Source organism: Charadrius vociferus, unplaced genomic scaffold, assembly GCF_000708025.1.
Source record: "Charadrius vociferus isolate BGI_N301 unplaced genomic scaffold, ASM70802v2 scaffold244, whole genome shotgun sequence".
NCBI lineage: Eukaryota > Metazoa > Chordata > Aves > Charadriiformes > Charadriidae > Charadrius > Charadrius vociferus.
Genome location: NW_009648822.1, coordinates 3,728,886 through 3,756,822, shown reverse-complemented (window position 1 = coordinate 3,756,822; position 27,937 = coordinate 3,728,886).

The window sequence follows — 27,937 nt, the reverse complement described above, 5'->3', positions numbered from 1 at the left end:
CATCATGGGATCACTTTTAACCAAAATAATCTCATTAGTATGCAGGTTATCCTCAGTGATGTACCAGATCTTTGAATGCTTCTTGCTACAGCTATAACAATGATTTCCGGAACCAGAAGAGGAAACAGGTTTTTCTTATTCTTATTCTTCTTTTTAATTTTTCCTCCACTATATTTCCCCCATTCATATGGTGTTGAAAGTCTTCATTTATATGAAAATCTAACCATAGATCTATAAGGTGTACCCATCTAATCCCATGCCCATAAAAGAGGGTGAGAGCATAAGACTTTATTCTAGAGCATGGCACAAAGTCTTTTTAGAGCACTTTCTACACTGAGGGTTTGATGGTTAAGACTGCAGAGCTTCTCAGCAATCAGTTGCTTTCCATTCTTATCCTCATGTTTTGGTTTTTTTTTTTTTTTTCAGAAGCACTTTGGAAGGAATCTCAAGTGCACTGATGAAAGTTTGCCATTCCAGGGAAAGTCTAAAGAAAATGGAATAACTACTTTGAGACATGTCTTTATTAAAAATGCATGAATTTATACTGTTATAACAATGTGCTAACACTGAGCAGCCTCTCATTCTTAGATGGCTGAAAGCAACTTGAAACTTGTCATGAAGAACCAATACTTTCCCACTTGTGCAGCATCACGAAGGTATTCGTTCATCAAATCCTTCATGGCGTTCACCGTAACTCTTGACAAAAGCAATAGCTTTTGTTGGGAGTTTCTTGTTTCGCAATACATAGCAGAATAAATGCAAGTAAATAGCAGACAGAGTTAGGGTGTGTATTTTGTGCATTTTTAACTCCTCAGTGAAGGACATAAAAGCCACATGATCCCAGCAGCTGAAAAACCTTAAGGTACTGCCTCCTGCCGACAACTCCTTTCAGCTCTGTGCCATGATATATAGGAAGAATTTATCTCAATATTTTCCTGGTCAAGTCAGTACACATAGTTAAAGCATAGTCATGTGGATTTTAAAAAGAACAATATTTTTAAAATATTTAAATGCTCAAGTCTGATACCAGCCAAAACTACCAAGAGAAATACAGAGAGACAGTTCTGTATGAGCAGTGTTTGTATGAAAGCAGGGTTAACCCTTAAGGATTACTTTGGTTCATTTCATTAGCTCTAGAGAGTTTGGAAAAGGGATGTAATATTTTTCACTACACAAATCTTCCTCTAAAGGTACTAACTAAACTCAGTGTCTTGTACCATTTATTTTAACAGTATTTATTTTTGAATGAAAAATTTAAAATTAAATTAAAAAAATAATCAATAAAGCCACTAATTATTTTTTCTTTTCTAATCAGCTTTTTCCTAAAACAGAAAAAACATTCTAAAATGCATGAATTCTTAGGTCTATTACTTTAAAAGAATACCAAATAGTTAAAGAAAAGCAGATGAAACATGCTCAAAAGTAATAAACTTTGCAAAGATGTTACAGCGGGTGTACTACCGATAAGCTACAGCTTAAAGTCTTAAAAGGTCATTTGCAATTCATACAGAAACCTATATCTGTGCTGCCTGTACTTTAAAAGGTTGTGTGCAACAGAGCAGAAAAAAGAAATTATTTTAATCTGCTAAATATTGTTCTGATACAACCTTCTGAGACAAAAATGTTAATTTAGTACCTGCGGCATTCAGAATGTTCTGTTCTTGCGATTATTTGCCTATTTTACATGGTCACATGACTGTCTATTTAAAATACAAATGATTGCCAACAATAGTCTTTTATGGCAGAGGAAAGTCCTATAGAAAAAGCAGGTAATTTAAATTTCTAATGAAAATGTCTGCAGAGATATGTGCCACTATTCTGTTGAAAATGAGCATACTTAAAGCAAACTAATATACTCCTCTTTCTCAAAGAGTCAATGGATGCAAGAGTCATAAGCATCTAGAAAACACAGGCAAATTATTTGGACACCCTCAAGTAGAGCCATTGCAGAATTAGAGAGAGGCACAAATAGAGCCTGAAGGCATGCAAGAGCTGGTCCTGTTCCCAGTGTGAAACCAACCCAGCTTCCAAACTGTGGTTACTGATGCACTGGCATCTGAGCTGTAAGATGGCATTCTGGAAGCTTATCATAGTAGAATGGAAAACCGACTCCTTTCCACCATAAATGCTGTCTTTACTAGTATGTGAGACTAGCAGCGCTAGAAAGCTTTTGTGCTGGCTCTCCACACCATAATTTGCCATTAAGAAATGAAATCTTAAGTAGACAGCTAGGCTTTGTTCAGCTGCTTCAGCAGCGGGCAGACTGTTTCTTGTTAGAAGATGCAAACTGCTAAAATGTTGTCTAAATGACAAAAAAATCTGATCTGACAGTCACATACTAGCACGTTTTAAAGAATGAAAATTTGCAACTTTGGCAAAAAATGCACGTCATATTTCCTTTAATATGATAATGTGGTTTCATTACCTTTTAATTGAATTATACTTAACTAATACTTGACAACTAAGACTCTTGATTTTATAGGAAGCCATTCCACAATGCAAGAAGTCTTAAGCGATCGACTAATTGGAAGAGCTTTCTGAATGTCAAGCATTATGTAAATGAAAATCTTGGCCTATTTAACCTGCTCTTCTAATGTAATTTTGTGAACTGTGTCCAAAGAGTGTAGTAAAGTATACTGAGTTACTGCAGTAATACAAAGAGTAAGACTTCTGCAATGAGCATTCTCTTGTTCTCTTTTCTACCTTTAGTGTTTGTTACATTATCCTTGAAAGCCATTAAAAGGCACTGTTCTACACCATTTTGAAACCCGTATTTATAATTTTAGTTTATTCAGTGGAATTTCTTTTTATACAAAGGAAATTATCCTTTAAAAATTCTGAATGTGTGAATCTGATCATGTTGCTGTTTCAGTGGCATTAAAATTCCCGATTGGATTTCTTATCCTCCCCCCGCAACCTGGACCAGTAAGGACTGTGTTCCATCTTTCTGTCGTTTTTCACAAGTCTGCCTTTCAGCTAAGTGCTCTCCATACTTTGTTCATAAATATATCTTGGTACTACACAGACTGCTGAGAGCAGATGAGTTTCCAAGATGGAGTCAGGTACTCCAGAAGCCATCTGGGCAGATGCCTTTAACTTGGTTTTAAGAGTTTTCATCAGCAGGGGTTTTACAGCACCTCCCAGGCAACTCAGTTCAGTGCTGTACTAGACTTACAGTCACAACATTCTTCTCCTAGTGTCTTTTGGCTGTAATTTACTTCCATTTCTACTTGTCTCATCCCTTGTGAAAAGAGGGATGAGACTGAAAGCCTTTAGCATATTTATCTTCAGTCTTTAGCAGGAAAAAGCCTACTAATTCTTGCAGTTGTGTTTTTCAGACTGCTTTTGGTGCTGTCTTCTGCATCGCATCCCCAAGAGGACCTGCCTGCATTTGATCACTGTGAGATGGATACATAGTGTGAAACCTCTCAGCTTCACCGCCAGTGGGTATTGGCAAGTTCAGGCAAGTGAGTCCCAATTGGGCATCTCCTCCTTAGAAACAAAGGCATCTTGTATTGCGTATATCCCAGTGTTGGGGAATTTATAACCTTAAATAGAATGCATTGGACAGAGTCCTACCACCATAAGCTGATCTATAAGATGTGGCACAAGCCAATTCCTTATATGCACTTGCATGAGTACCAATTACACCAGCGTTGGCATCAGAGACATCAACCCGATGTTGGGTTCACCCCCCAGCACTATCCCTGCTGACCAAAGGTGGTCCCTGGGTGTTCGCAGTGCACTATCGATTGCTACAAGAAAACACAGTGGCATTTCTTATCTGACCAGCAAACTTCACGCTCTTGCAGGGAGTTCTTCTGTCCTTGGCATCCCTGCTTCCAGCCAGTTTAACCCCTTCTGCAGTCAGACCTTCTTGCCATCCAGGCCAGATCACTCTTGGTCATGAGTTACCACTGCTGAGTGGTTACAGTTTGAATATTCCCTCCATCGGGAAAAGAACGACTCTAAATCCAGGAGGAGGCTTTTGTGAAAAGTAAAATTGAAATATTGCAGAATGGCTACCATTTAACAATAAAGTAACAAACTCATTCTTTGTAGTGTGTATTTTTCAGCTACACTTTTAATCCAATTATTCCTGTTTGCAAGTATATATTAGTAAAGTGTGTCCTTGAGAAGTAGTTTATTAATATTACATTCACAGGTTGATCACATTATGTAAGATTTCTTTTCCAAGTGGGGCCCTGATATTAAGACCCTAGATCTTTCTTTTTAAAGGTACTTACATGAGTGGTCTATTTTTTTTCTAAAATGTTAAGTATTCAATTGTTTCCAGCAGTTCAGGAAAGAATTTAAGGGTTTAAGTGTTCATTTATTAAAAGAAAAAAAGTCTGCTGTGGCTATAAAAGCAGTAAATGTCTGATTATTCAGCTATAAAAGGCAACTACAGCTCCCATTGCCTTTAACTAGAGGGGAATATTCTCTACACCTTAAAAAGTCACATTCTAATGTATGTCCAGGACATTTTACTTCATGAAATCAGTAAGCAACTGTAGGATATCAGCATTTGAAATCCAGCTTTTTCTATCCAGACTAAACATCCTCTGTCTGGTTGACTCAAATTTTGATATACGTGACTAAATGCGGCAAAATTAGGCATTTCAGTGTCCTTTTTACCTAATTTCTTACAAAGCTCAATACCTTCTCCAGTCCTCTCCATCCCCCAGGTTTTGGCCAAATTTCTCAGGAGTTCTTTCTCTGAATACCTCTGTTCACCTTTGAACATGTGTGTAAGGGAAAACCTAAAGACTTGTATTCCTGTGACTCCAGTATGGTGACCTATTAGTCTCAGCAAGGACAACATAGAGAAGCTGAATAATAAGGGAGCTCAAGCTTAAATTGTGCACATAGACAAAATTCATGAAAACAGAATTTACTTATTACCCACCCATGATCAGCAGTCACAAAAGGTGGTTTGTTTTTGGTTTTGTTTTTTTTTTTTTTTTCACACAAGTAACATGTAGGTCTAAAGTTTGTCCTTCTCCTTGTTCCTGTGTCAAAGCAATACAATCCTGTAATGAAATTACTTCTCCCTCTGTAAACATTTATGGGAATAAATTTGCTTTTACAAATGTTCTAAATTTATTTGGCTCCAGAATATTCAGCATCAAATGTTGAAGATAACTTTTAAATTGAATTTCCAATTTACAATGAAATATAAAAAGATTTGTGTGCTTGGAACAGAGTCAGTACAGTCCTTAACTGTAAAAGGATAAGCTACCCAGTAAGGCAACATTTTCTGTTAGATTTCTTTCACATGAATTTCTGAAGAAAGAAAATCATGAGACCACCACAAACTCTGCTCCAGAGGAGCTGACTCTGTACCCAGGTTCTTGGACGTCTATGTAGGAAATATTTGGGAAGAGAAGAACGTGCTACTTCTGTCAAGAAGACAGTAAAGTTTATGTCACCCCACTTAAGCACAGAATTTTTTTTAAATGATAGTAATGCTTTGAAGAACAAACCCCAGTGCTATTCTCACAAAATAGTCTTCCTACCTTTTCACTGCTGTGAAGACACATTTGAGTGCTGAAAACGTGTTAAAATTGGACTTTAAATGAGAACATACTGACAGGTGTACACATATTAGCAGGAGCTGAAAATTCTCCTGTCTACATGAAAAATGTTGAAAGCTAAAAAGACATGGGTTGTGATAGAAGGTGTTGTGTCATATTAAACACCAAAAAGCTACTGCTGTAGTATCATGAACTTTGGACATCTATTTCTTATACAGACTGAACTGGAATAATCGAATACTGGTTAATATTCAAACTTGGTCAAGAATTGTTTCATTTGTCAAGGTTACCTCTCCTAAAACCTGTTTCTCCTTCCAGTGTTTGTAGTACCCCAACCGGCAGACTTCTTTGAGGTACTGAACAGTAAGACTTTGCAGTAAAAATTAAACTGCCTAATATGCTAGCACTCAACATTTCAGGAAGGAGTTTGTATGTTAATATTTTGGAATTGTCATTCAGCTGCACTGAGAAGAGTGAGCTGCAATCTCATGCTACATTTCAGTGTCCATTAGAGACTCATTAAGTATCACACCATTTTCTTTTAGCAGCAGTCTGATGTGTGACCGTCCAGTTCTTCAAATACTAAAAATCAATAGTAACACAAGAAATTTTTAACCCTTTTTTTTTTTTTTTGTATGTGACACTTTGACCTGTGGATAACAATCAATCATTTTCATTAAATTTCATTAAATGGGTGTAAAAATGTGATATACATCAAAATGAATTGATTTAAATGAGTAACTCAAAGTATCCTGCTGTACTGCTGTGCAAAGGGAACTGGATTTATAAGTGAGCTAAGGACAGACCTTTGCTCTTTGCAGGGTGTGACATTCAGAAGCAATAAAGCCGATGGCAGGAGTGCCTCAAGCTGAAGTTCCATTTCCAAGGGAAGTCCTCTGTCTAAAGAGATTGAGCAGAAGAGGAGGGATGCAGAGTGAATGGTGGAGTTCAATTTACTTTTTTTTACATAGAAACTAGCTATGTTTAAAATTTCATTTTATCAGTATTTTACCATTCTTTTTTTTTCTTCCCACGGGGTGACAGAGACAGGAGAATAAAGGGAACTTATCTTTTACTTACCTCTATTTTATTTTAAACTTCTGCTGTTTTTTTTTTTTTTTTGTAGTAGCTTGTTATTGAATGACAGTTGAAAGTTGTTTCCTTCTAACCATATTAATATTTTCTGCTTGACAAGAACACATTTAAAGGATGTATCAAAATAACTTAGGCGGCACAAATTTGAGTAGTAACTTCTGTAGATGGTTAGTGGATTAATATATAATCCAGTGAGCAATGTGTGTAATTGTTGCTGTTTGTAAAAAATTATGCTTTATACTATGTTGTTTTCATATTATTTAAACTATATTCAAGTATTTATAGTAACTGAATATGCAGATGACTATTTCCAAACTGTGTGAACAAAGATTATGAACAACTATTTGCTGATACTTCATCTACTTGCCAAAAATTCCCAAGGATGGGTGTTTATTTTGTGACAAATTGCTCAGTTCCTTTTATTTCTGATCCTGACTCATTTAACGTTAGTAGTGCAGAAAAGGAATAGCAGTCTAATGATACAACACCCACTGGTTTCACTGTGAACCTGCAGTTAAACACAGCATCTGATTCAGATTAGTAGTAATTATTAAGATTAGTGATCTTATAGTGAATCTGAGAAATACACTGCTCATTTTGGTCTAAAAGGAGTAAGAACAAAAGAGTGTTCTGGTCTGACAATATGAAGTTAATAAACCAATTGGACAATGCTGCTTTCACGCTGCCCTTACTGGTTGCTGTAACTGTCAAAAGAGAGTACATCATATCTGTGAAGGCAAAGGAAGAACTGCTAAGCAAAATAAAAATGTTGGGACCCTCTTTCCACTAGATAAAGATGAATCTAAAGACAAAAAAACAAAGATGTCATCTTTCCATTGTATGTATAACATTTAGAGATCTACAGAAAATCAGGTAAAACCAGTCTTGCTTGTGGTAAACTCCTAATGAGATACAAAATAAATCCCTATGTAAATGTATATACATGCTTATATGTATTGTCACGCATGGACTATTTGGATAAGCTTATTCCCTGTGGAATCTTCCTGTTCCTCAGTCCTCCTGGAAGACAGCTGATCCTTCCCAGTTTTTCAATATTTTAATACTATGGAGAATTTCATATGATTTTATATTGCCTGTTACAGGAACTTGATAGCCATGGAAAATTTGGTCTCAAAGCTATGGCAGCTCCTTCACTGTCTGCCTTAAAGAATTACCACTCAGGGATTTCTTTGCACATTGCCTGTAGCTGTTCAATATTTACCTGTTGTACCTGCCAGGTTAAGGTGGTGTTAAATCCTCAAGCTCTAGTACTGTTAAATATTGAAACACACGTATTAAAAGTATAGATTAAATAAAGCTGGCAGCTGGTTGTGATGAACACATTACCTTAATGCTTATGTTGGCATGACAATTCGGAATCTGCAGTAACTATAACTTAGTTAAATGTTCAATGAATAGCATATTAATTACACCACATAGTTCTTCAGTACTGTAAAACTTGAATACTCACACGCATTTGAAAGACTAGTTTTGGTGTCCTCATGTTCTTTTATTTCCTAGCGTGTGACTTTTTCCCCATCTTTGGGCACTTTCATTCCCTTTCTCCACCAAGGGAGTTTCTTCAGCCCTAAGTAGCGCTTATGGGTTCTGGACCTTGCTACCTTTTGGGTTTGGTGGTGTCGTGGTTCGGGCCAGACTGGCCAATGAAAATGAGTGACAGATGCTTCCCTCGACCTCTATCTGAACTAGGAGAGGAAGAACAGAGAGAAAGAGACTTATGAGTTCAGAAAAATACTAAACTACTTTAATGAAAATATTAAAAAATTAACAAAATAGTAATAACAAAAAAGAAAATAATGAACTATGTACAAAACCAGTATTGAGCTCACAAGATGACTATCACATCATCGACAGGCGCAGGGAAAATCCCAGACTGAAGTCAGTAACGATGAAAGCTGGATTCTGGATCTGGATTCAGGAAACATGGATTGAGATCAAAGGCGGATGAATGGACAGTCCTCCTTGGATGTCGGCCACTGAAGAAAGAGGGCTCATCCTTTGATCCCTCAGCTTTTATACTGAGTGTGAGGCAGATGGGATGGAATACCCCGTTGGTCAGTTTGGGGTCACCTGTCCTGTCCGCTCCCTCCTGCAGGTGGGACCCCTCTACACTTTTTCACTTCTGACCCTCCAATGGGGCAAATAACAAATTTAGCTTCCCTTTGGTGTTATAGCAATGAGTATAAGCAGGAGCCTCTCTGCATACCATGCCTTCACATCAGCTATAAACACAGGTCTTACCACTCTGAAAGTGAACAGTGTCTGCACAATATGCTGTTAATTTCAGAAAGTTCATTTAGTTAGAAGAGGCTTAGCTGCAAAGTAAAATTACAAAACAGAAGATGGGTTCTGTTTTACCTCAAACCAGGACAGGTAATTGGTGCAGTTCTGGGGGAAAGCTGCAAAATGAGAGATGATTGGACACTCCTGACTGAATAATTTTTGTCATGTAAGGTCAACTGATCAACGTATGCCACAAAAATTTGCTTTTAGGGGGAAAAAAAAAATGTTCAGAAATACAAGCTAGCTTTCATGTGTAAGTAGTTTAAGCATTCCATGCTGCCACCACTCAGACTTCCCTGTTGGTCACCTAATGCACTGTGCAATCTCAGCACAGCCTGCCTTTCTTGGTAAACAGGGAGAAATAGCGAAATGCCAAGAGGAAAGATTTGTGTGACAAGAAGAAGACACCTTAACAAGTGTATTATTCATCCTTGAACCTCTTCCCCCACCAAGTTTCAGATTTGGGCCAACAGAAGCAATGAAAAAAGATCCAAAAGAGATTCTTATCTTGACCGAATTAGTTTGCTTGATGCGACACAAAATGCAATCAACTTTAATACATAACTTGAAAGGTCAGCTTGAAGGATTAGAGCAGTTTGATTGTGAAGTGTGCCCAGAAATCTCGATCTGAGAGAGGATGATGAATTTCTTCAAATTATTACTGGAGCAATAAAAAGCACAAGGTTGAAATGTTTGAAAATTAGGTGTGCTCACATAATTTCCGACTCATTGGTTTCTCATCTAGAAAGGGAGAAAACGGCCTGGGGAATTCTTTGAGGATGTGAATAATGAAAAACCCTCATCTAAAGGCTGCTATAGGTTCAGCTCTCTGCAGAAATTGTTATTAAGGTCCCTTGAGGAAAACCAAAGACAGTTGTAGCGCTCCAGGATGTGCCTTCGGACAGTAGGAAAAGTTCACCCCATTTGATGAATTCCCACACAAACTGAACTTTTCCCCTAGACACTTGTGAAGACTTTGGTGCTGTGATGCAGGGCAATGGAGGACTCTTGAGAACACGCCAATAGCAGAGCATCCTCTATATTCAGTATAAAGTGGGAAGCTGGGGAATGCTTGCCTGGCTTCAGCGAGAAGCAATTCTCTTGATGGCTGTCTGCAAAACATTCATCAGTCCCATCAGCTGAATTCTCTCATCAGTTCTTTTTAGCATTTTAGTACCATTTGGTTCTATTCAAAACCAGCACTGCCTGTCTTGGGTCTAAATATAAAAACGTCAAGGAGAACACTGACAAATGTTGGCCAAAACCCCTGCCCTATTTTCAATCTAATTTAATCTAATTTAAGTCTTAGGCTTATCTCTGAACTAGAGAAAAGGAAAACTCAATAATGGTCACACACTTATCAAACGCACCCATGTTTTAATTTTGAAGGGGAACTGGAGATACAGAATATATGAATTTAGAGTGAAAGATTAGTCTATGTGTTAGTTATGCTGTTAAACTGCAAGAACTGCAAAGACATTTCAGGATGTCTTTGATTTACACAGGAATGTTTTGTAGCGAAATAGCAGTTTTCAACTTTTTGATTGGCAGACTACTGCAACTCAGACTGAAACTACAAGCAGACCTCTGTCTGCTGAAGTTAAATCAAGGGAAAGTAATATGAACAACTTTGTCAAAAATCACAACAGCTTAAACTTCTCACAGGAATAAAAATCCATACATAATAATGGAAATCAAGGAAGACATTAGAAATTGAAAATTGCCCTTATTGTTAAGAACATGTGTTTAACGTCACCTGCCTTTCCTCGCTGGAATGAATTGCTTTGCTTAGTTCTTGCACATCACATATGTGTTTTCCCTTTTTCTACTTGTCCTAGAATATCCCATCCTTTCACTTAGCTACTGCAACTTAGCAGTATGTAGGTCTCACTCAGCTCCCCCTTTTCCTTACTTCTTCCTTTCGGGTTCTTTTAAGTAACAGGCTTATAGGACTTGCTTACAAGTGCCAAAGATGTGAAAATGTTGTGGGCATTGCCTATTTGCCCTTTGAAGGTACATCGTGTTCAAAGACCCTTTCTTGCTAGGCTTATATGGAGAGACAAAACATGTAAGGTGACTAAAATCTGCCTTGTATGTATTTGCAGTCAGACATAGCTTATCATCTATGTAAGGCAGAGCTGTTATATGCCCATACAACACCAGCCTTGAGATGATGGCTGTCTTCACCAGTCTTACAACCCTGTGCAACTGCAGTAGAAGACCCAAAGAATTCTAAACATATGCTGGTGGCTGGTGGTTCAGTGGCCAAATAAATATGGCAATTGGATATAGAATCATAGAATGGTTTAGGTTGGAAGGGACCTTGAAGATCATCGAGTTCCAACACCCCTGTCATGGGCAGGGACACCTTCCACTAGACCAGGTTGCCCAAGGCCACGTCCAGCCTGGCCTTGAACACCTCCAGGGATGGGGCCTCAACAACCTCTCTGGGCAACCTGTGCCAGTGCCTCACCACCCTCAAAGTGAAAAATTTCTTCCTAATACTTAATCTAACCCTGCCCTCTTCCAGTTTAAAGCCATTCCCCCTTGTCCTGTCACTTCATGTCCTAGTAAAAAGTCCTTCCCCAGCTCTCCTGTAGGCCCCCTTTAGGTACTGGAAGGCCACAATAAGATCTCCCCAGAGCCTTCTCTTCTCCAGGCTGAACAGCCCCAACTCTCTCAGCCTCTCCTCATAGGAGAGGTGCTCCAGCCCTCGCATCATCCTTGTGACTCTCCTCTGGACACGCTCCAGCAGGTCCATGTCTTTGTTATGTTGGGGACTCCAGAGCTGGACGCAGTACTCCAGGTGGGGTCTCACGAGAGAGGAGTAGAGGGGCAGAATCACCTCCCTTGACCTGCTGGCCACACTTCTTTTGATGCAGCCCCAGGTACGGTTAGCAGATATGTCTGTGTCCTGTCTGTAAAAGGTCTAAATTTAATCTTACTTATGTGCTTGATGTTACAAGAATGTTCTTGTTAACATGTTGCTTTTCTAAGTATAAAAATTTACTTGAAAGGTGTTCATTGCTTATTTTTCACTAGAATTGCAACAATCATGTAGCTCAGTGGGCAGATGTTTATGTAGAAAAAATAAGTCTTGCTCACAAATATTTACTTCTGCAGGAGTTAATTATGTTGCGTGTGTGGTTCTGAAAATATTATGTTATTGAATTGCAGTTTTGTGTGTTTAAATTTGAGTTAGATTTGTAGTTGTTTATGTTCCATATATTGAGCAAAATTTGGCAAAATATATGCACTTTACAGAATACATCCCTTTACAGAAGAAAAAAAAAAAGTAGTTTTCATTAATATAATATATGTTTTTTACCAAGAAAGTTGCATGGCCTCTTACAGGTATGTTTACTATTTACTTGTGACATAGTTTATACCTTATTTATAGAATGCAGAATCTCAAAATCTGTCTCTTACCCTTTCCTTCTTAGGACATTTCTTGTTATTTCTACTCCTTTCCCTATTATAGTAATTATTAGATCCTGAAAAGGACAAGAGGTGTGGCAAAAGACTCTTTATAAACCTTAAATAGATCTAATTGAGTATTGGCAAATAGGTGTTAACTAATTTAGACTTTTGAACCATAATTGTTAAAAAATAAAAGTTGAGGTTTTGTTAGGCTCTTAACCAGCCACAAAAGGTGGAAGTACAAGAAGTTAGAAGCGTGAAAATAAAATGCCAAAAAAAAAGGGGGGGGAGAAGACAACAAAGGAACGAGAACAGACTTTTAAGTTACCGTATAAAAATTAGTTTATTCTGACAGTCCCTGCAAGTGATCCCTTATAGATGTTCTGTCTTTTGCTTCTGTCTTTTTGTCCATTATATTTGCTCTTTGACCTGGAAGAAGTCCTACCTTGATGCGTGCGGATGATGGTATTTCCCTGGGAATCCAGAGCTATTCATATGATGACATTTAGCTCTCTACATTGACTCTGCTCCCAATTAACCCCCAACACAGCTTCATGTGGAGCCACTGATCCAATCAAATTTCCATGGCAGCTGCAACCCCAAGAAACATGACAAGGGAGATAGGATCCATATGTCTAGTTAATAAGGTTAAATCCATACAGGTTTCTTCAAATACCTTCCCACATATTCTTATGTGTAAAAATCTTACTCATCCTTAGTTTCAGTTCACATCTTTAGGTCCTACTTTTTATATCCAAGGGACAATAATGCGCCATGAGTGAGAAAGACCTGTGTCTATATAGAGATACTCTATCAAACAGAGGAGGATCTACTAGTGTTGACAAATGATATGGGGAGAAATTCTACTGAATTTAGTTCCATTTATCTTACTTAGTACTGATTTAGTTATTTCATCCTAGTATTAGTTATCTGTCTATAGCAATACATAGTGGTAGCAGGGCTTGAAGAACAGCAGCCTTTCTTCAGATAGAGATGCTTATATCCTCCCCATAAGAATAATTTTGTTGGCTATGAATATGATGTGGTTGTGGAGAAGGAGAGGATGTGCTTGAGACCTCAAATAGTATTTTTAAATTAAGTTGAAAAGAAGAAATTCACTAAATTAAGAGGAATCCAGATTTTTTACTTCTTAAGACAAGAAGTTAGTTTTTCAAATAAAAACTTGTCCACACAATCCTTCAAAAGAAAGTGCCCCACCTTTCACAGAATGGAGCAGTTTGTACATTCAAGCGTTCTATAGACCATCTTGTAAATTCCAAGTGGGAGTAAGGAGGGTGTCCTAGACAGGAATAAGACTCATATCTTTATGCTTTGCTGAAAACTGGGCAGGAAGAAATGTGTTCCAGGTCTAATTTCCAGAGGAGGTGTTAAAGACTGTGGCAGAGCATGTGAGAAACTCCCAGATTTTTCTCTACATGATTTTGGACAAAGACATAAGTGCCTATATGATGAAACACAGTTGCAGCAGATCTGGGACATCTAGATCTAGACTTTATATGAGTGTACTGGTTTTAGCTAGGAAAGACTTAATTTTCATTCTAGTGATTGCTGTGAAAGGAATATCAACAATGCATATTGTTTTAGTTGCTGCCAAGTGATGTGTTTTACTTTAAAGGACTCTTTTCGGCTTATTGTAGAAGCCTAGAAGGAGCACAGACAGAATAACCAATAGGAATATTCCATACCATAAGCCTCATGCTCGGTATATAAGTGGGGGTTGGCCGGTGGAGGAGAGTCAGTGATCCCTGCTTAGGACAGTGCCAATTCACCAGACAGTGAGAGTGACCTTTATCATTATTATTATTGTTATTTTCTTTTTCTGTTATTGGTCTATTAAACTGTCTTTATCTCAACTCACAAGGTTTTTCTTTTCTTCTCCCTTCCCCCTCCTATTTTCCCTCTCTCTCTGCCCTTCTTGGAGGATGGGAGGAAAGGAAGAGTGTGAGTGAGCAGCTGCGTGGTCCTAGTTGCTGGCTGGGGTTAAATCGCGACAATGGGCTAAACAGATGGCCAACATATGTAAGTATTAGTTTTATAAGGCAGACGTAGCAATTGTTTGGACGTCAGGAAGATCGGAGCCTGTGGAGGTGATGGTCAATTATAGTGGGTGCCCATTGCATTGGGCTTCTCAGTATTACAGACTGCTCCAATTTCTGCATTTTCAAACCCCAGAAAGTTAAGAGGGAGAACTAAAGAAGAGCTTTTAAACACTTCCCTTCTCTGCTAGAAACCACCTTGCTGATACCTCTCAAGGAACTTCAGCATTTCCTTGGCCAGCCATTTCAGCCATTAATCACTAGTACATGCCACTCTGAGGTACCTAGCTCCTCCTTGTTAACTCCTGTTATACAAGGAATCAGCAACCCAAATTGTTTCTGAATCTGCATTGTAGTCATTTTGTACGTCATAGAACCTGACTCCAGAGACGTTTCTTCCTCTTGTAACTGTCTGCCCAATCTGCTGTTTAGATGTTACATTCAAGCTACTACCTAATTTCCAAATAATTTATTGCTCTACAGAGTATCTTTCTTAGAAGACATTATGTCATAGAAAAAAAGGTTTGCTGCTTTTTTTTAGACTTAATTCCCTATAATGCCTGTGACTGTGTCTATTGCTGCTTGAAGATCACCAGTTCTGAGTTTAGTTTAACAAGATTAGGGCGGTACTAGTTCAGTCTCCAGAAGCAAATGTTTTCGTATAGTCACATGATTCCAGACTGCAAAATTTTAGAGAATTGATAGTAAATTTTGTGAAAGATACAGAAATAGAACACTTTGTGTTATTGGTAAGAATGGATGTTTTGTTTGCAAGAAACTTTAATTTTCACTCATTTTATGACAGTTGTATATACTTTGAAAGGAAAAAAAAAAAAGTTTTATTAAGAACATATATTTATTTATTACTTCCTTTCCACATAGTGTAAGGAAACATTCAAACAACAAGAAAAGGCAATAAAAGTCCAGAGAGATAACGTGGTGCAGGATTATAGTGCTTGACAATATTCTAGCATTGAACAAGGAAAAAAACAACACCCTTCAAAAGACTGAGGAAGGGACATTTCCTATTTATGTAAATTAGGATCATGTAAAGAATGATCAAACTAGCTTTCCTACAGAGTGCCAATTTGTTAAATGGAACAGATTGAAAATAACAGGGCATTTCACACAGGCATAGGGCATGCAGGCCTATTCCAAGCTAAATGGGATCACAAACAGTAATTTGAAAATAGCATGTCATACATTTTGTCACCCTGGCTTATACACCCATAAGAAAGGTAGTGGGTGTGTTAACCCAGTGTAAAAGCTCTCCATTTTCCTGCTTAATACGGACTATTTTATATTCCTAGAGAAAAGAGGTCTTTACTTCCAGGCACCAGAAAAGTTGTCACATAATTTGGAAAGCTTGCAGCACTTTGTAATGATGCCAATTTGGTAGAAAAAGAATAAATTGCACCATGTGTTATTTACAAAAATAATTCCAAGTATGTCTGGATTCTGCTCTGAACCAGGTTTAGTGCCTCAGGAAAATAACTGAAGTAAAATCAAATTGCCTACGTAAAATTTGTCAGAGAGAAATGTTCTTTGTAAGTGAAAAAATTCCGATTCTTCCTCCTCTGGGGAGAGTGGCTTGCTGCGGTCCTCTCGCAGTTGGAAGGCAATCTTTGTTGAAAGACTCACAGTAGGGGGCAAAGAAAACCATGCTTACTTCCTATGTCCTTTGAGCTGTTTCATGTGATGTACTTCGATTATCGGGACAAAGCCTTGACACGTCAAACAAATGCCGCTACATGAGCTTTAGTAAGTCACACTTTTTGTTTTTATTTTCTGTTTGCAGAAAAGCATTTTTTAATTACATGTACACTGTGGAGCATAGCAAGGAATCTCTCTGTGTCCACTCCCCAAATCATTTATGAGTTTCTGTATAACTCTTCTCTCCTCCTTTCCACTCCCAAAGCAAGACACCCATGTGTTCTCATCTTGGGGTCAAGCATTTAGTTGGAGAAAAAAAACCCAACAAAATAAACCTCTCACTCCCAGAAACAGCCAAATGAGACTAATGCTATTTCAATCTACATTTTTTGGATGCCATTGAGAAGTACAAAACTTCCTTCCTTGCTTCATTTATCTGTTATTCTGCTTCACTACACTTTTGGAAATGGTGTATTCTTAAAGTTACGGGAATGCATCATGATCCTCTGTCTGTCTCACATGAAACCTCCTACAGGGATGTCCAGCCTCATGTGAAACCAGCATGTAAAGAGGAAAAATCTGGGAGTTGAATTTCAGGCTTTTGAAACTGTGAAGGCTAGGGGGAGGAGAGGGGAGAAAACCCATGTTACCTCTGTGCAACATGAGCATTTGTGAGTTTTCATTGAAGTCAGTTTGCTCATTCAAATTAGAATTTTGTGGGCATCTGAGGTACAGAGGATTCCTGATGTGCTCAAGTCTGTTCAGCTTTCTGTCTGCAAGTGAAGTGCATGATGAACTGCCTTGAATAACTGTGAAAAGAGATAAAACTTTATTACCTCACATGTAAAGTTAGTTAGGGAAGTCTGTCGTATCAAACAGAGAGGAAGACCGAAGTTAATGAGCTGCTTTCAGAATGACGGGTTTCTTCAAAAGAAGCTGTGTTTCCACATAGAGGTGCCATTGAAGAAAAACTATCACCGAATCAGTGAGAGGCTCCGTAACTAATAAGGTACAAGAGCAAAACGCTGCTTAATGTAACGTAACAATTCTGAACTGTAGACAGTGTCAGCATGGGCCTTCATTTACAAAGACTCTTTCACTGTCCCTGGAAAATCAGCAGTTATCGGTCTCATCAGAACCTGCAGTGGTACACATGTGGAATTACTTCATTATTATGTGGTTAGAAAAGTAATGTTTTGTTATTGTTTGTGGCCACACTCTGCCCCTTCAATTACTTTAAGATTCATTGCATTGATGCATCTGTTTTGTACAGCGAGTTGGAACAAGGCAATTACAACATTTGGCCAAATATTCAGCACAAAAGTAAGGCTTAAAGGCATCCCAAATGTTAAAACGGTTTGAAGTTATAGTCAGAATACTCCAAGCAAGCAGGAGGGCAGACAAGTTTAGGTGAGAAACTGCTTTTAAACAGCAAGTGCTTTATTTGCTATTTTATTTCAGCTTATATGCTGATGTCTGCACCCAATCGCTTCAGCAGACTGAACAGTTATTCAGAGAATAACAGATTTCCTGAAGGAAAGCAGCAGCATATTAAAACCATTAATTAAAGAGATGTTCTATTCAAGCCTAGGAATAGCAGCCTTTTCATTATACGTATGTGAAATAAAGTCATAAAAACAGACTGTAAGCTCGACTGCTTAAAGATCCAAAACCTTATTTTTTCACCTGCAGAAAATGAGGGAATAACTTCTGTTCTCTCCATTTCACACCTTTTACCATTGCAATACCAGATTGAAGGCTGAAGAGGTAAGAGACTAAAGAAGTTACTCTTTAGAGTCTAAAGATGTAACTCTAAAGAGTCAAAAGGTTCGTCTAAAGAAGTAACTCAGGCTTTAATATTGAATTACTTTTATCTGGACTCATTCAAAAAGTGTTGTCACTCCAGGTACATCTATGGAGAAGGAAGTTCTGAAGAGCTTCAGCAAATGGCTTGAATAAAAAGTTAAAATATTAGTTAAAATACTGGGATGTTTTACATAAAAAGAGCAAGGACAGTTTGAAATATCCTGTGTACACATTAGATAGCATATTTGAGATCTAAAGATGTTAGCGAGATCCACACATGGAGATAGTACCTCAATAAAAGGATAAGAAAAAATAATTTTAAAATGAGCTGAGAAAAAGACATGTTTTAATCCTTTCATAAGGTATCGAGGAGTGTATGAAAACAAAATTGTTCCCTTCCTAATCCTGGCCTTAAATTTCCCAAACACTTTTCTCATTTCTTTAAGTAAATAGCAAACAGAAATTAATGAAGGTATTGCATAGAGGCAACAAGCCTCTAATTCAGAAGATGTTAAGAATAATAACATGCTTAAGTATTGATAGCATACTGAAAAAGTGATAAAATCAAATTCATGGATTACTTGTTTTATAGGTAGCTTGTGCCTTAACATTAGGAAATGTAAATTAAAGCTCAGAAAACGGAAACCCTTTACTGTGACCTGACATATTAAAATCCTTATCTCCAGGACTTTCTCTGCAGATTAGAAGTTGGGGCAGAGCCTTGCAAAAACCTGTGGTTTTGACACAGGACTTCTGTTCTCCTGAAACATCTGCTACTAAAATTATAAACCCTGAAATTCTGATACAGTTAGGAGTTGTATTGTGTGTGTGTGATCAGGAATCTCAAACTAGTTACCCGAATGTTTGGAATTGATGTTGGGATTTTTTTTTTTATCTTGTTCTTATCTTGACCTGATTGAGAAAAAAAGCAAAACAAACAAACTTACATCAGTCCATTTCTTTCTCACTGTCTCTACTTACAACAAATTCATGACTTTGTACAAGGATTTTGCCCTACTGACATCAATGAATCGAAAGGCTCAGATCCTGAAAAAGAGATCTGAATAAGACACCTGTAGTCAAAGGTAAAATCCTCGGATCTTGTGTTCAAAGAAAACACAAATTTTAACCACTGAATTCTGAAGATTAGTTTACTAATGTGATGAAGAATTGTCTTTAGGTAAATCTAGAAGTGTGTCCAGTTTGATATTGACTGAGTTGAAAGTCTTAAATAGGTGTTAAATATTTCTTTCCCTGAATAGTTTTCTGTTTTTCTGGGAATTGATCACACATGTTAAACTTTAACAGAATATAAGATTTAATCAAAATCCGTAAACTATCAGTGAAAACAAAGCTAAGAGTGAAGTAAAGATTTATGTATTTCCATGTTCTGCTGGAAGACTTTAATGTTATCAATCATTTCTTTAGAGTCCATAGAGATTTGGAAAGTATTTTGTATATTGTGAATTTTCAAATAAACCAAAGTTTATTACTTACAGTTCCAAAATAACTAATGTTTAATAAAGGCAATACTATATTACTTCATTTTTTGGATAGCAGCATAATTAAATTTATAACCCTCATTACCTTAATACAAGGCATAGGTAAAAACCTTAATCCAAGACACTCAAGGTGTAAGGAATTGTTATTCATTATCTCGTGATGATGAGAAATTCCTCTCCTTATGTCAAACACCTGTACTCATCAAGTCCTTTTTCCCCTTCCCCACAATTACAGCTTCTTTTTTTCTGGAGCCTCAATAAGGAAACATGAAACTCATGTGTTTTATATTCCATGGTATTGCTTTCACATCCTAAGCATTTAAAAATAATATTCATGAAAAATAAAATCTTGTAGAATTTTCAGAAAAGGTGCAAATCATCATTGCAATAAAACATAGAAAAGCTACATTAGAAAACAGCTCTGCTTCTGGGGTTGTGGTGGGGGGAAGTTGCATCCTCAAAGAATTTAATCAGCTTCTGATTCCAAATCATTCTTATCTACTATGGCCTATCATTTAAAAAAAGAATTCCAACTTATAATAATTGCATCTTATATGACTGCATTCTTTTATGAAAGTATAACTGAAGTTAAAATTTCAGAATAAATGTTTTTAATTTGGTCACTTTTGTTATTCAGCATTAATAGTAATATAGAAATGTTTTATGTTTATTGACACAAGAAAGTACTAAATAGGAAATGTCATTTTTTATTAGCTAACTGTAGACTGTAAGGCAAGTAGGGTGGTTTCTGTAAAAATAGTTCCATATTCATTTTACATAAGTCTATTAAATTATGAATAGGAATTCATGACATCAGTCTAGAAGTCTGTATAAGTAATTCTGCTGTGCATATGTAATACTATGTTAAACTACTACCAGCTAATTCCTTGAAGTTTATAAGGTTTGCACAGGCTGCAGCAGACTTTCCACAATAGAAGTCTAAGATTTCTATTCCCTTTTCCAGCGACTGTTGTCAGAAACATTACAACAGCAATATTTTTGGTAACATTTATTCTGCTAGCTTCATCTAGGACATAGTAGGTTACAGTCAGAAGAGCAGATACAGAGGAAAAATTGTCTGAACTTGGACATAAATAGAATGTAGATTAATTTTTCAAAGAAATTTATATGCTTGCTTTGATTTAAACCTGAGCCATGTAGATCTACTTTCTTTCTTAAGTCTGGATTCTAACGAAAGGAACAATAACCTATTTGCTTTAGTGTAAGCAGCATTTTGTCCAAATTATAATGAAATTATATAAATACTTACATATGGTTTCCCTCCCGGACTTTAAACCATTTTTTTTTCTGAACTGCTTGACTTGTTTAAATAAATATAATAATGCAAATGGTTGTGTTTGCAGACCTAATCCTACCGCAGTCAATAGCAAAGCTAAAACCTGTTAAGAAACACGACCACCAGAAAATGTTTTAGCCTTGGAAGTTGATACAAAACTAAAATCCATCAGGTCTCCTGTGATGTAGACCACATCTCATTGAACCTTCAAGGATGCACAGACTCTCTAAGCAGACTTTGGCTGAAGGCAGGAGAAGCCAGTTCTAGATCACTTGGTGTCTCTGGGACTCTGATCTCTTTGAATGGTGGAAGGGGTAAAAAATCTTGTAACTCAGTGCAAACTGGCCTAGCCCCAAGTCTAGTTTAGTTTGGCCAAAATCAGAAAATACCTTCTTTGCTCCTTATCCCTCTTCACTTTATTATTGTCTTTTTATGAAACTATCTTCAAGACCTTTTTTCTATGTCTGAAAAATGACATTTGTCTCTTAGTTTATGTCTTTGAAAACCAGTTAGATTATGCATATTCTGGAAATGTGGCAACAAGAACTGAATGGAAGGGAGACGTTCTTTTTTTCTGGGATTGTTATTCCTGTCTTGTATAGCCATTTTCAAGGCTTCACAAATGGTGATTTGTCTTTGTCTTCAATTACTCATGCAGCATTTTCATTCCCACTCTGTCCACCATCTTCCCCAGGAAGACATTTGACCAGTCTCGCACTGTCTACTATGTAAATTTTCCTTAATTTTGCCCTTCCTCTGAATATTGCTCCTCAGTACCCAAATGCATATTTCTCCATGGCATACACATTTATAGAAGGTTCAGGCATATCTATTTAGTGGCTGGATTGATCAGAAATGCAAATTACTCTGATAAAAATTCAGTCACTACTTTGTTTGCTACTGACCTATTCACAAATTGGAGAAGTTGTAGTCTTTTCCATTATACAATATTCACAGCTATCTTATACTTGTACAATCCATTTAACGGGATTTTTGCTCGGCAAGTATAAACATCACTGAGTTACAGAATGATATGATGACATTTTGTGATAAAAGCATATCTTGAAAGAGATTGGCTTGAAAAAAGTCCAGAAAAAAAAAATAATTGCTTGGGATCTTTTAGTATTAGTTTGAGATAGAAAGAATTAAAAAATGTAACTTAACCAGGGCTTTTCTAGCTATGAGTGAGAAAGTGCAAATAAAACTACTTTCCAGAAAGTGAGATTTCTTTTTTGGTAAAAGTGAGCAGAGTAGTTCATTTATCAAAGTTCACTTTGATAGTGAGACTCTGAATTCAAGTTTGGCCAAATGGGATTCATATTTTTAACAACAACAACAACAAAAAATTATATCGATTATTCACTTGCAGCCAGAACTGGGAGTGATGAATTCTAGTCCATTCCACCCTGCTTTGCCAGAAAGTTACTTTAGAGTCTGTTTCTGACAAAAGCTCTTTCTGATTAAACCAAAAGCTGCAAGAGTGCTCCTACACTTGGAGGAAACAGCTGAGTCAATACACAATTATACACAGCCAACAGGGCTAATAGGTGGTAAAAATTTTGAGCCAAAAGTTCTTATTTGACTTGAAAAGCATAAGGGATAACACTGTATGATATTACTTCAATGGCACTAAAATTACTTTCATTAGGACAAACTGAAATTCTTTAATACAAGAGTAAAAATACTTGTGAATAGTAAAAGTATTTATTTGAAGTATTCTAGATTATCCCTATGGCTATCTGAATTTCCTCCATAGGTTTTGGAGTAGTTTCATCTGACTCTTGGCTAAAATATTAACCGCATGAAGGTAAATATGATATATTCATCTTGGCAAACAGATCTATCCTGTTTTATTATTCATTAATATATCTGACAACTCCCTAGCTTCTGGTGAGCATGACTTTTGCTACTGATAATTACTCGGCATGCTTTAACAGATATGGTGATGAAGACTGGATGCACTTTTTCTGTGTAGAACATAAAAAAGAAAGAATCTTAACTGAGAAGATTTCAAGTGTAAGGAATTGGAGATTAAAATTCTAGTCAAATCCAAACCAATTCATTCACAAAATTAAGAATGTAATCACTCATCTTTCAGCTGCTTGTAATATAATAAACACAGAATTTAGTTTCTTCCACCTGCAATAATTGAAAACTGTAGCTCACAGATGCTTGAAAGTTTGAAGTGATCACACAGAATGGAAAAGTTAAAAAGCCCAAATCGTAGCACTCTCTCATTCTCTCACTCAGGAAATCATTATGAGCCCTAGACATATTTCCATGTACTTGCAAAATAGGAACATTGAATTTGTCACTGTCAGTCACTCATCCCCTCACTCATATGTAAATGTTAGTAGTCATTCTATTCAGTTCCCTTAGCTCATAGTTTGAAGACCCAATCTCCTTTCTTAGCATGATAGTATGGATTAAGATCAGGATGGAAAAAAAACAGAACTGCAAAGTTAGAATGAATTCATTCTTGCTCTTTGAAGTTCTTAACCCTTATTCTGATAATAAAATACATTGATTAAATTGTCAGAATTTTCTGAGAAGGATTGAAATGTAAGGAAGCCCTCCTATCTTTCTTTTCACTATCACCACCATGGCATAAGTGGAGGCAAAAATTTCCATTAGAAACCCACATATTCACAGGTAAGAATGAGGCAGAAAATCTGATTTGTTTGATTTCCTGTGGCACACAGGGGTACCACAGGTCTATTTCTTTCCTGGACAAGCCCTCTTTATATTCATAAATCTTGTCTGAGTAGAATCTGAAATCTTCAGGTATTTACCCAAGGTTTCTCTGCTTTACAAAGTTTAGCAATTATGCCAGGCAAAGGCCAGATATGGCGAGAACTACAGCATGCACTATTATCGTATGTGCAGCATTGACAATCGCAAGCTCCACGGGGGCATTATGTTCAGCTTGCCTCTGATTTAATGCAAGTGCTCTGTACTGGTTCCCTGTAAATTTGATGTGTGCAGTACAACTCAATTAGCGCAAATGTGAAGATCATCTGAGCTGTGCATGTATTTCTGGCTGAAAAATGATGCAAGCCCTAACACAGCCAATTGAATTTGCAAAATGCCACAAAGTTTAGGTGAAGTTCAAAGGATACAAAAGTGGACCAAGACACTTTGCATTTTACTTCCTAAGTTGCATACAATTAAAATGCTGCGTTTTCTTAATCTGTAGCAAAAAAACCCTCAGCCTCAAAGACAGACAAACTGTTTCCGATCAAGAGTGAATGCAGAACTGAATATAGTTGTCTGCAGTCTCCGGTGAGGAAACAGAGGCAGGTTTCTGCATATTTCTGGGACAACAGGAAAGTATTTTAAACACTTGGGAGGCAAAGCATCTTTCTAGGACTTTGCCTTGTTATTTGTTTCTATGGCTCTGATACAATTAAAAGCTCTTTATATACAAAGGTCTTATTGGAGTAAAATAAAATGGAAAGCTTAGTAACAAGCTTGTCTTTACAGATTGAGATTAGAAGGACTGGAAAAAAAAATAATTTTCAGAGCTTCCTTTTAAGATGCTGACTCTAGATGTTATTGTATACCTTTGATATGAGCCCAAGAAACAGAGTCCTGCCACGGCCTGTAATGAATGCTCATAAGAGTATTCCCATATTAACCACCTCACATTTAAAGTCCCTCTGAAAAAAGAATGTGCTGTGAATTCTTATCTTTTTGCAGAGTAACTGTTGTAAAATCAGCAGAAAACTGAGCAGGCTAATCTCCACTGTCACTGTTCTGCAGTAAGGTTTTCAACTACTAAAATGATTCATACCCTAGTACTGTTCTACATTTCCTTTGCTGCAACTGTGCTGCAAAGAATTGAGGGTCTTCTCTAATAATAAACTTTATAAACCAATTTTTACAAATGTTCCACTTAACAAAAAAACTTTGTAACAGTGAATTACCACGAGCACCAGAGTAAAAATAAACTGATTGGTGAAGAGGTTGAGCAGAAATCAAAGCTGAGCATCGGCAAGGTGTGCACTGCGAAAACATTGAACCAGAAATTAGATTCTTTTTTTCTGCTTTATATAAACCCTTAAGATGCAGAAGCTTCTTTGAAGCTATCTTTTTGCACTATTGTTGTGAAAACTCACAATGAAATCCCAAAATTAGTATAAGGAAATAAATAAAAAAAAAAAAAAAGAAAAAGGGCAGACAGCAATAGAAACATAGTAATTTTACCATGTTAGGCATATCGATGAAACATAAGAACTCAAACCCATCAAAATAATCAACAGAGGTATATAAATACGTGTTCCAGCTGTATGTGTGCATTATTGACAAAGCCACACACAATATATATGTATTGTTCTTGTATTTCTTTGGATATCTCTTATCCACACCACTATAGATGTGTATTAATGCTCCCAAAGGCAAAAAAATGATACTACAAAAACACGTGCGAACATGTGTTTTTAGAATGCATTAATTATTGCATTAAGTTGAAGAATCACAATTTCAGCTTCTGAACTTAAAATGACTGAGTTAGAATCTTAATTTGGAGAATGTTAGCATTTCTATAAAGGTCTCATCCTCCTTCAGTCCAGCCTCAGAGAGGATCTTTACTAGATAAATTTAAGAGACTAACCCAACCTAAAAGATCAACATAGTTTTCAGTTCTCCCATTTTTTTTTTTTTTTTCAAACAAGGACAAAAGCTTCCTTAATATAGATGTGGCTGCAGAGCTGTTCAGCTACAATTACACCACAGGGATTAGAATAGTGAGTGTTCCCTAGAAGTTGTTAAAAGAGAGACGGCATGTATGCATGCTTTCATTCAAGTCAAGGTTGAATAGAAATTGCAGTTTAATGCCTGAAATGGAATTGCAACCTGGAGGTTGTAACCTTCTTTGTGGACATATTAATAACTTATCTAATAAAAGGTAATTACCACTGAATACATTTTATTTAAAATTACAGTAAAAAAGGAAACATTTAACAAAATATTAGAAAATATAATTTTGACAAAGTACCATTCAGAGCCAAATCCGACCTTTGTATAGGGGCATTGGGAAACATATGGAATAGCACTTCTCTAAAATTTCTTTCTTGGAGTCTCCAAAGTGCTGTACCAATTCCTCCATTTGAATGTACAGAAAATTGGGCAAGAATAATAGCATGTGTTATCATATTATAGAATCTACCTTCTGTTCATAGTGAGAACGCTTTTTTAGACCACTGTTAGCTTAAAGCTAAAAGGAGGTAAAAGTGAGGGGAGAAGAGGAGAGAGCACTGAAACCATTCTGAGAAATCAGTGGAGTAATAAAGAACAAAAGTAAAGTTATAAATTTCGATACACTGTGATCTTGTTTCCCATTTGACACAAGGATGTTAATTTAAATCTTATTTGGAAATTTTGTACCTCTACTCTTCTGTATTTTTGTAATAAAATGATGGCTATCGAATTGTGAAATACTGCATTGCAGATATGGGAACTATTAATCTAATTTTATTGTTAGATACCTTCTTTTTTTTTTTTGTTACTCTATATTTTGTAGATTTCTATAGTTACTTAAAACTTTCACACAGGCCAAAATTTCCTATTGATTTTGCAATAGCTTCTATAGTTGCAGGAGAATCAATCAAACAAACAAATAAGTAAAGCAGTTCTGTTGTGAAAGTACAAAAACACTGAACCAAGAAGAAGACGACCATCTTTTACTCATTCATTTCTGAAAATTTGGTCTTCCTTGTTCTTTTGTTCATGTACTGGTACTTGTCTTTCCCACCTTCTTTACAGAATTCACATGGTTCGGGTACCATAAAAGAAAATGAAGTAAAATGAAACAAGTGCTCGCACATAGGTCCAATCTCGTATTTCTATCCAGGGTGTTACTGTCTGTCTTGCTGCGTTTGCTCGGGTCTTGGCAACAGAATGTATTTCCCATGAGCTTGCAGGAACAGTTTTTCATGAAACGTTCAATTTCAGGTGTAGACCTGAATTATTTTTGTGTTAGCTTTCATTGAAGAGTGCCCACGATGGGGCAGCAAAAGCAGTCTCATGTTCTAAACCAAACAAGCACCATGAGGCTTGTGTGGAGAGGTCGAATCTCTGACGAACAGCGGCTGTTTCTCTGGAGAGTGTTTCCATCGCCAGTTCTCATCAGCAGTAGTCTGCTTATCAGGTTCAATGCCAGTTTCTCCTCCAAAATTTGAATTCGTGATTTCAAACACAGACACAAAGTTATTGCCTCAGGTTATGGTCATGAATCTTGCTTAATCAATAACTCGTAGTTCTCTCAGGAGTTCCTGTATAGTCTCAGTGGCAAAGCTTACAATATTTGAAGGCCAAGTTTTGAAAGCTGAGATTTACAGGGCAGGGGGAGAAAAAAAAAAAGGAATATGAAAAATATGGCATACTGAGTAATACATTGATAAAACTAATTTATAGACTGTTTTGCTCGATCAAGCAAATCCATCAATATAGTTTTTAATTAATAGGAATATCCTAAGCAAGCCAAATTGGAATCAAAGAAAACCACAGTTTGCAGTCACAAATCTGTTTGCACTGATCTTAGTGTGCTGGGCACATTTACTTCGCATTGGGACTCATGACAAAATCCAGACAGTGATCTTTGCTCTTGAAAAACATGGCACCTATACCTTAAATCTAAACAGACTGGAAATAAACAATATTATGAATCATAATACCTGTGAACAAAGCATTCATAACAATAGGGTTTGCATTTCTTTTTGCGCCAAGTTCTCACCATTTAAATATGCATTTTTGTCTTTCATTCCCTGGACGTGAATATTCTTATTTGTTTTTTATAATTAAATGCTAGACTGTCAAGCTCTATTTGTCTGTTTACACAGATGGAGTACTACAGGTTAACAGGAGTTCTCTTTGGGGATTTTTGTGCTTCTTCCGTAAAGAAAGGGCAAAAAATTTAGTAATCTCTCCACTTATAAATGACTCTGCGTTTACTTTCCCGAGTAATTAATGGCAATTAGAAATAAAAAGGCATTTATAGTGCTGTCCTGCTTTCATACACATTGTGTGCTATGTCATATTGCTGCATTTTCTCCCTTTGTTCCTAGCAAAACGTCACTGAGAAGCTAGGGAGTCCAGAGCATTTGCATGCATCTTTGATGTGAGACACCCATAAAATGAAGTACCGCTTCCAGAACCTTAAAAGATGAAAGAGAAAACCTGGAATTTTGCTCCCCTTGGACTAAATCATAGAATCATAGAATCGTCCAGGTTGGAAGGGACCTTTACTATCACCAAGTCCAACCATCA